This window comes from Gordionus sp. m RMFG-2023, chromosome 1 (genome assembly GCF_954871325.1).
Source record: "Gordionus sp. m RMFG-2023 chromosome 1, tfGorSpeb1-WG-v2, whole genome shotgun sequence".
NCBI lineage: Eukaryota > Metazoa > Nematomorpha > Gordioida > Chordodea > Parachordodidae > Gordionus > Gordionus sp. m RMFG-2023.
In genome coordinates, this window is record NC_088775.1 from 81,833,181 (window position 1) to 81,842,552 (window position 9,372).

General features: G+C 27.7%; 1 long non-coding RNA gene across 1 annotated transcript; it reads right to left on the minus strand.

The window, feature by feature from the left end:
• Positions 1-138: 138 nt before the first annotated feature.
• On the minus strand, positions 139-5,769 carry LOC135922540 (uncharacterized). The gene is made up of 4 exons (XR_010570953.1): positions 5,582-5,769; positions 3,219-3,355; positions 2,685-2,744; positions 139-244 (listed from the first exon to the last, which is right to left on the minus strand). It is a non-coding gene; the product is annotated as an uncharacterized LOC135922540 (long non-coding RNA).
• Between the last annotated feature and the right edge of the window lie 3,603 nt (positions 5,770-9,372).

The window sequence follows — 9,372 nt, forward strand, 5'->3', positions numbered from 1 at the left end:
AAGATCCATGACAAAATGGAGTTCCCCGATTGTTTAGGAAAACGGCCTATAATAAAATAATTTAATTAATAAATATAAAATGTTTTACCATAGTTTAAATACTAAAGAGAAAATTCTTTAAAAGACAAATTGCAATTGAAAAATACCAAATTAAAATGATCCGTGAATGAAGCTGTTGAACCCTTGACTATGCGAGGTTTGAGTCTTCGTTCCTTTGGATTCATCCCGCAATGATCTTTTAAATCTAAAATTAAGCAGATATATAATTTTTTTTTTTTGTAATTTTTTTTTAGATATACTATTTTGTCTCAATTTAAAAAAAACGGCCACCTTAATTTTTTTCGATATATCATTATTTTAAAAAAATAAAAAAAAAATATGAAGGCGTTAATATTTATATAGTATACAATCTTTTATGCATATTTTAAAAAAAATCATCTTCCATCTATCTCAGAATTATGACGTGATTAAAAAGTGACCGTTCCTATTTTTTTTTAAACTGGACACTTTTTAAAAAATTACGGTATATCAACGAAATCGAAAAAATTATAAGTGATTCAAGGATATTAAACAATTACTTGGTCATTCTTGAAAATGTTTTTACCTAATCGATTGGCCAGACACGGATTGGTCCGTGTAAAGCCCTTTTGAGATCCGATTCGCTCCAAAATAAATTTCAAATCAAGATCTGAATCCGACCGAGTCGAGAAAAATTTCTGTACTAGTTCGAAAAAATTTCAAAAAATTCCCATCAGATCTATCCGACTTCAGTTGGATCTGACTCTGATGGTCAGTGTAAGAACTCTAACTATTGAAATTGTTTTTAATAAACTATTTGCAATTGTAAACATATTGCTCAAATAATGCAATATTCTAAATTTTTGTTAATTTGTTCATTCCTACTCGTATAGAGGTGCTTCAAAGGGAGATCTTTGACCTTCCCGAAATTTTTTCCATTTAAAAACCTTATCTTAACTTATAAAATAAGATTTTATTAAAATATTAAAAAAACTTATGTGATATTTTACTTGTATTGGGAAGTAGTGTTGTTAAACGGCTCGGCCGATTTTTAAAAATGGCTAACTCAATATTTTAACCCGAAAAAGATTGCCTGAACCTCAAGATTAGGCTAATAGATGTCTAAACCTTTATGCCATCTATGAACAAAATATTTAGGCTTGCATAATATTTTTTTGGATAAAATATTGAGCTCGCGGTTTTTAAAATCGGCTCAAATTGAGCCGTCTAACAACATTAAATGGAAGGATTCAGAAGATGATTTATCCATTTTATAAGCTCTATGTTTCGCCTTTTTCAAAAGATCAAAATTATAATCTTCGATGAATAAAAAGATTGGACAATTATACATTTAAATTAGACTTCCGAAAATAAGAATCAACTTAGTAAAGCGATTAACTAGAATTTAATGGAGAATAAAATAGCTAGTTAATAATTTCGTATTGAAAAAGAAAAAGAGAGGTTTAAACGGGCTGAAAAATTCCCTAAAAGTATAATTATAGACATTATATGACTAAAAAAGGTGGGGGGGGGGCTGGCTTTAAAGTTTGCATTGTTATTTTAAGCTGCCCAGAAATACTCCATTCAGTAGTTTATATCAACAAATAGGTCCTTTACCGCAGATGAATCGCTTTTCAAAATAAAAGAATAGGGCCCTATGTCACTTATTATAATTCGCGAAAATTGAGTTATAAAATGAAGGTATTGGAAAAGGCAGATTTGCAGATAAATATTCAACATTAACTCTTTTTAGAATAATTCAGATCATTTATGCGAACAGTGACATAATCAAATCTTAAAGCTCATAAAAATAATTTATAAATGTGGTCGTCATTTTTTTGTTATATTTAAACATGTATTCCGATAGTTCTGAATTGGTTAAAGGAAAATAAAAACTTAAAAATTTTTTTTTATATAAATAAATTGTTGTATACTGCTATAACTTCCTCTTATAAACTCATCTAGAAAAATTATCAAATTGTCGGTTAGGATAAAACTGAAAATATTTTGAGGAAACTGTGAGACAAATTATGAGAGACAATTTTCCGAATTTTTTTAGGCAAATGATTTTGAGACTAGACAGAGAGCCAAATACTTAATAATATTTACTTAATTTGTTTGGCAAATAGGTGTTACAAAATAAAATGTTTATTATGGGTTTTTTTATCGTTTTAAAATTATATAGAAATAAAATAAAGAGTTTGCCATATTTTTAAAATATTAATATGTTTGGATCTATTTTTGTTCTAAAAATTAAATTATTGTTCGCCTTAATAATTCAGAATTATACATGTTTATAACAATACTCAGTAATGTTCCCCAAAAATATAAATATTTAAATAATAAAACTATATACTATATTTCGCTTGATAAGATAATTTAATAAATATAACTCATGTTTTTAAATAAAAATTTTAAAGCCTCTTATTATTGGCGTGTAAGGGGTAAGAGAATAGGTTAATCTAAACTCGACATTACTGACCCTGGTTAGGATTTCGTATGGGGAAATTATTTTATTTTATTTTGGATCAAAGGTTTTCAATTAAAGTTATTGTTTTATATTTTATTTTTAAACTTTGCTGTCCTATCTTGCAAAGAATTTACATAATATGATAAACGTATAGTGTATTTCAATAAGCACTACAAAAAACAATAATGTAATATACCTTGTAATGCGATGGTTTTCCAAAATTGCTGCACATCTGAATACGGATTTAGGTACAATACTAAAAAATTGAAGAAAGTATTTTTATAAAAAAATTTTAGTTTTGTTTTTCTTTGGATTGGAATAACTCTTATCTCTTAAGCAGGCGATCTTTTTAAACTTTTATATAATGAAATCATTATGATCTTTATGCATAAAAAAATTTATAATAAATAAAATCACGATTGATCTTCAGAGATTTTTCACAAAATTTTGGGAGAAAAAAATTTCAAATGTTTATTTAAAGATTGTTGTTAAACTCTGATTCATATTCATAAAATGCATTGTTTAAAAATTCAAAAATTTATATCAGGAGGATGTATCTAGAGGAAGGCTAATTAAGATTCCTCTCCCACCTTTACGACCCTATATGTGACTTAGTGAAAAATGAGCAGTAAATGATATCATTTTAAATTATTATTATTGATTTAAATATATGAGATATAGATAGATAGAATAAATTTATTGGTCATAATTAATAAAATTTAGGTTATACCCCGGGGCGTTGTGTAAGGGAAAAGTGTAACGAACTGCACCAGAAAACACAGTATAATCATATAAGGACGTTTTCCCAATCGAATATTTTCTGGATTGTTTGAATTATTGACATTTTATTTAGAGTCGTTAAGAAATCTTTTTTTTAAGTATAAATTATATAAGAATACGTATATCCTATCTATATTGTAAATATTAGAATTTCTTTTGTAATGGCAGCATACCACATTAATAAAACATCAAAATTGGCATTTTAAATTCTTTAACAAGAATAATAATTACAAATTTTATCTTACTAATTAATTCAGTTTGAACAATTTTTAAATATCTTTTTAAACCTTTCAAATGAAAGTTAAGTAGGAGATTCATGACCTAAAGAAAAAACTTAATACTTTAAGGCATAGTTGTTAAGGAGCGGCGCTCCTGGAGAGCAGCTACATTTTCTCAAAAACAGCTGGAGCGCCCCTCTTTTTTAAAAATGAGGAGCGGGAGCGGGAGTAGCTCCTTTTAAGGTTGGAGCGGAAGAGCGCCGCTCCACCGCTCCTTTAAATTTAATATATAAATTATATTATTTTTTAAATATTAATAAAATTTGTTATTTAAAATTTAATGAAAATAAAATTTTATTTTATTTAAATTTATTCATTATTAAATGTTGAGCCGAGTTTTTTATTGATTTTTCATCTAAGTCAATCTTTGTGGAATAAACAAAATATGTCTACAAATATGGCGGACGATATTATCTGAAAGTTGGGTAGGTATCTAATATGCCCAAATTCCACTAGGTGGAATTCGTATTATGAGTCTATGGTTTTGCTAGATAAAATATTAGATGAAAAACAAAAGGACCTTGATGAGTTGTGTGATAAACATGGGCTTATACGTTTTAACTCCCAAGAACATAAATTTATTAAAGAGTATAGTCAAGTAAATATTAATATAATCGTTATTTTAGTGAAATAAATAAATTTTAGGTTATGGAGCCTATGAAAAAAGCTCTAAAAATCCTTGAAGGGGAACTTCATATGGACATGGGTTTCCTAAGTCCAACCATTTCTAAACTTATTTCAAAATTAAACGAATTAACAGATTTAGAGTTTTGCCAACCTCTTGTAAACTCTCTTTAAGCGGTATTAATAAAAGGTTTATAATAAAAAATAAATTATATCTATTTAAATAACTTTATTGCAGATTTTCAAATATTTATAATGATGATAATATCATTGCAGCGATTGTCCATCCTGCATTCAAATTGAATTGGGAATGATAAAAAATCCAAAAAATATGGAACTAAAAGTCAGATTAATTAATTTTTTAAGGAAACAAATACCCGACGGAAAAATAGCTACTACTAGTTCACGGGAACCTTGCAATGATTTGGAAGATTTCTTTGGATTCCATGAAATTGATCACCATGAAGATAATATATTGGATAGATATTTTTTAAATAATGATAGCAAAATTACTATTTTTGAACAATTCCCTGAATTAAAAAATATTTATATAAAATACAATACCCCGCTTCCCTCTAGTGCTCCTGTGGAGCGCCTATTTAGTATTGCAAAACAGGTCTTAGGGGAGAGGCGTGGGTGTTTGGTAGATTCTAATTTAGAAAATTTATTACTTTTAAAAGCTAATAAAAGATTATAAATATTTTGATATATCATATAATATAAATAAAACGTTTTGATAAAAAAATATGATTTTGTTTCGTGTACCATCTAAAAAAATGAAAATCAAAGGAGCGGTTATGAAGCGGCACTCCATTAGTTGGAGCGGGAGCGCTCCTTTTAATAGGTAGTAGCGGGAGCGGGAGCTCGCTACTTTTAAAAAGGAGCGTTAACAACTCTGCTTTAAGGGGTGAGGGTGGGGGGAATAAATTTTTAAAAAACTATAACGACCCGGTCTGGGCTTAGCAAACAATAATTGGACCTGATCGGATAACTTGTGCAAAAATTCTTAAAGGGCCGAAACAGATCAGGCTTTTCAGACCTCTAGTTCGGGCCTCTATAACACCATGATTAATAATTGCAATTTTTAGAGGTAATAAAATAACTTATTTTTTCAATGTATTCATTATAAATTATTCCATATTTTGGCTTACAAAATATAATTTATTTATTTTTTTCAAAATATAAAAAATCGTTCTTATGGCAAATGATTAGGATATTATGCGTAGTTAGCAATTAAATTTATTATAGAGGGTTTTTTTTAAAAAAAATTTTTTTAACGAAAGGGCAGAATCGAACCTAAACAATTTAATCAACTTAACTTTAAAAAAGGTTTATTAAAAACATGTGAAAGTAAAAATATTTAATATTTAAACATATAAGTTTTAAAATATATAAATATTTTAATCACTACTTGAAATTTGTAAAGAATATCATAAATCATGCCGGGGCCATGGCTACAATGTTTTGAATTAAGATTACAAAAATTTCCAGAAGATTTAATTTATTTATTTTAAAAAATTGCTCTATACAAAAAAAATACCTTGAAAAATATATGATAAAATTTTATTTATTTTCTAAAATCTAAACTTGTTCAAATAAATTAACATTTGATTAAATATATATTTTTTTTATTTCAAAAATATAACAAATAAAAATTTGATTTTTTTTAAACATACTTATTTTTATATTATATTTACCTGTAAAAATATAAATAAATATTTATTTCTGACTATATATATATATCTGAAATGAAACGAAAAACGTTTTATAATAAAAAAAAAAGGGATGAATATTTTGGGTTGTTTGTGTACTACAGCCTCACTGGACGATAGTCATAAACATTACATAAGAATAATATTTTGGAGATGATAATATATAATTTAGAGGTCTTTAAAGCCCGACCGGTAATTTTTAAAAAATCCTTGTCCGATCTGCGGGCCGCATTATGTGGCTTTCGCACAGGCTAGATGTAGTTCTCCAGATCTCTTTTCGAATTTCATAACATATCCCTTTTTATTCCTTATTCATAAGCATAATAAGAAAAATAACCCTGATCAAAATAATTCAGAGTCACATAATATTTTCCACATATAATATGGACTCAGTTTATCGAAAATACATAATTTTACTTGATATAATATCAAATCTTTAGTTTAGATTTCAAAATTAATATTTACAAAAGTGGTCATCTTAATTTTTTTTTCAGGGTATACATTATTTTTTGATAAAAACAAAAAAGAGATGAAAGACCTATAAATTTTTTTTTTAATTTTTTTTTATTACTTTATAGTATAACAATCTTCTGCGTGATAAAAAATTCTGAAACAATTTCCCTCCAGTCATTTTAGAATTATATTTATTACTAGGGCGTGATTCAATGGCAATTGTTTTTAAAAATCCATTTGCTATTATAATAATTAAATATTTAACCTAATGTAACGTGATGTTGATATGATATTAAACGAACCAAAATTGGCTATGATAATAAAGCCCAATTTAAAGGAATGGCGGGGAAGTTTAGAGGTAAATTCTCATCCCCGCGACTGAGACATGCACGGTATCGAATTATAACAGACGGATATTTTTGTCTGAAACAAAATTCTTGCACCCTAAGTAAAAGAGAATAGGATTGAAGATTTGGAGTGATATGGGATTATATAGAAATGGCATAAAATTTGGTCGTTGTTTAATAAATTTCTATACATTGATGGTTGCTATATTTTACATAACTCATTTTTATCTACCATATATGTTGAAAGATTATATTGAAATTTTGCCCTTCGTAATCATGTAACCCCAGATAGTTATACGGAAATTTCGTAGCCCGAAATTAGAAAAAAGTTAAAGGACACAAACCATATCAATTAGAATAAATATTTATTATTATTTTTTTTACTTTTATTTTATTTATTTATTTTTTTTAAGAAATCGGCTATGTTTTTAAAGTTATTTTATCATTATTGGCAGATAAGATATTTTATTACCAATATTACGAAAACAGTTTAAGTAAATATTTGTCCCTTTAAAATCGTGAAATATATTAATGAATGTTTTCTTTCAAATAATTTATATGATATATAAACAATAATGAAACAGGGCTGGAACCCATACATAATTGGTTTGTCTCAAGATCAAAAATAATATGTCGTGGTTTCAACCATGTGCATACTGTATACTATAAATTTCAGACAATATTGTCAAAAAATTAGGGTTAACTTTTTATTGATATACAACATTTTATCGTAATTTAAAATTAAAATACTTTCAACTTTGTAGAGATTACTTGGAAGATATTTGAAAATCATGTTATTTTTTTAAGATATCAATTCATGGTATCGTCAAAATGTTTTTTTACATCTAAATAAAAAGAAATTTTCGCTATCATTTCTTTTAAACATTTGTGTTTGTAATTTATAATCTAAAAAAAAATCAAGGGTTATGCTTTTGAATATTATTTTCGATTTTCATTACCTTACAAAACCCTCATCTAGTAAGAATTTTCTTTCTAGGTAATATATTACAAACCTTTATTCTCACTTAATCAAATAAGATTTATAAAATAGTATAATAAAATGATTTAATGATTTAATGAGTTTAAATTTTTATTCTAATTCATCGACACAGAATATGAAACAGGTTTAGTTAGATCGAATTATATTAATTGTAATTCTTTGTCTAAGGTAAAATCCTTCGTTTGTATTTTCGGAATTCAATATAATGCGATGCCCTGGAATCTTGAAGAAGCCTATGGTGTGAGTGCCAGAAGTTAACATTGTGTCAATTATTGTAAATAGTTCTTCGTTTTACGTCGATATAGCATCATGGTTTAAAGGGTGCGAGTGGATCTACAGAGTAAAGATTCCAGATTAAGAACTTATCACTCTTCCATAGATTGCATAAACCATCAGTACGTTTACCATCTTGCGTTAAAAAGTCCGGTGCTAAAGTGAAGGAATTCCATCAAATTTCAAGGCACGCGATATAGATCATTAAATTTTATATATCTTAGAAATCTACCTATACTTTTGCAATGTGGGGGGTGGCGACCTTTTGAGTCAACAAGAGTCTGAACAAGTGAACATGAGTATGGTATACCACATCTCAATTAGGTCTGAGTCTGATGGTACGCCGTGCGTAATTGTTTGTAAATAGTAAATCAAGATTACTTGTAGGGAGAGTGCAAGAATTCACTACGTTTCCCATGAAGTTGAAAAGAAAAGAAAATGTTTCACAGGTTGACTTCTCGATTTAAGAAATGCAAGTTACCAACCAAGGGTAAATCCCAATTTTCTGCAATGACCTTGATATAGGATTGACCAGGGAAGATTACTTCAAAGGATTGATGACCTGAAAGATTATAAGATCTGGTTTATTTGTTAATTTGCTGATGATTGGTTCACATGATAAACGCGAAGATTTGACTCTGGCGGAGAGTAGGGAAGGTGATCGTATTACTATTCCACTTTCTTTAGTGGGTAGAATGACCTACAGTCAACATAATTCTCTAAACTTAAGATTGACTATTTGTTCGGTGAATATTTTGATCTTTTAGTCATAGTTAGCAAGAATGGAAGGAAATTGAAAAATGGGTGTTGATAGTAAAAGAATTTTAGGAATTACAGGGTAATTCATAAGCAGGAAAAGTACTGGTGTGCGGGTAGATGCAGTAAGATCTCAAGCATTTGTATAAGATCTTTTGACGTCTCTGCAAAAATTTTAAAGAAGGAGTCTTCATTGCTTAAAGGTGACTCTAGATATGTGAGATATCTTTATCAGTACGGTTTACCCTGAAATTATTTTGAACAATGCTTTTTAGGGGTCAGTATACACTCTTTAGAGGATTTATTTTTAGACCTATGTCATATAATTTTAATATGTATATCGTCATGTTGTCTTGGTCGGGTAAGGCGGCTATTATTCCATCATCAATATACCATGAGTGTAAATCAAACTTACATTAGGTATTGATGTTCCCTATTATTTTATCTAATCTAAGATGTTTAAAAGAAAATATAGTTGAAAATATTTTTTTATTTGAATGAAAATAAAAAAATTTGAGACATTATGAAATTGATAACTTAAAAATAGCATGATTTAGAATCTAAATTTTCTGCACAATAAAAAGTACTTAATATATACTCTATGCTGTCATTAACGGAAATTTCTGAAAAACCTTTCAACTAAATTTAGGTATATTTCTTA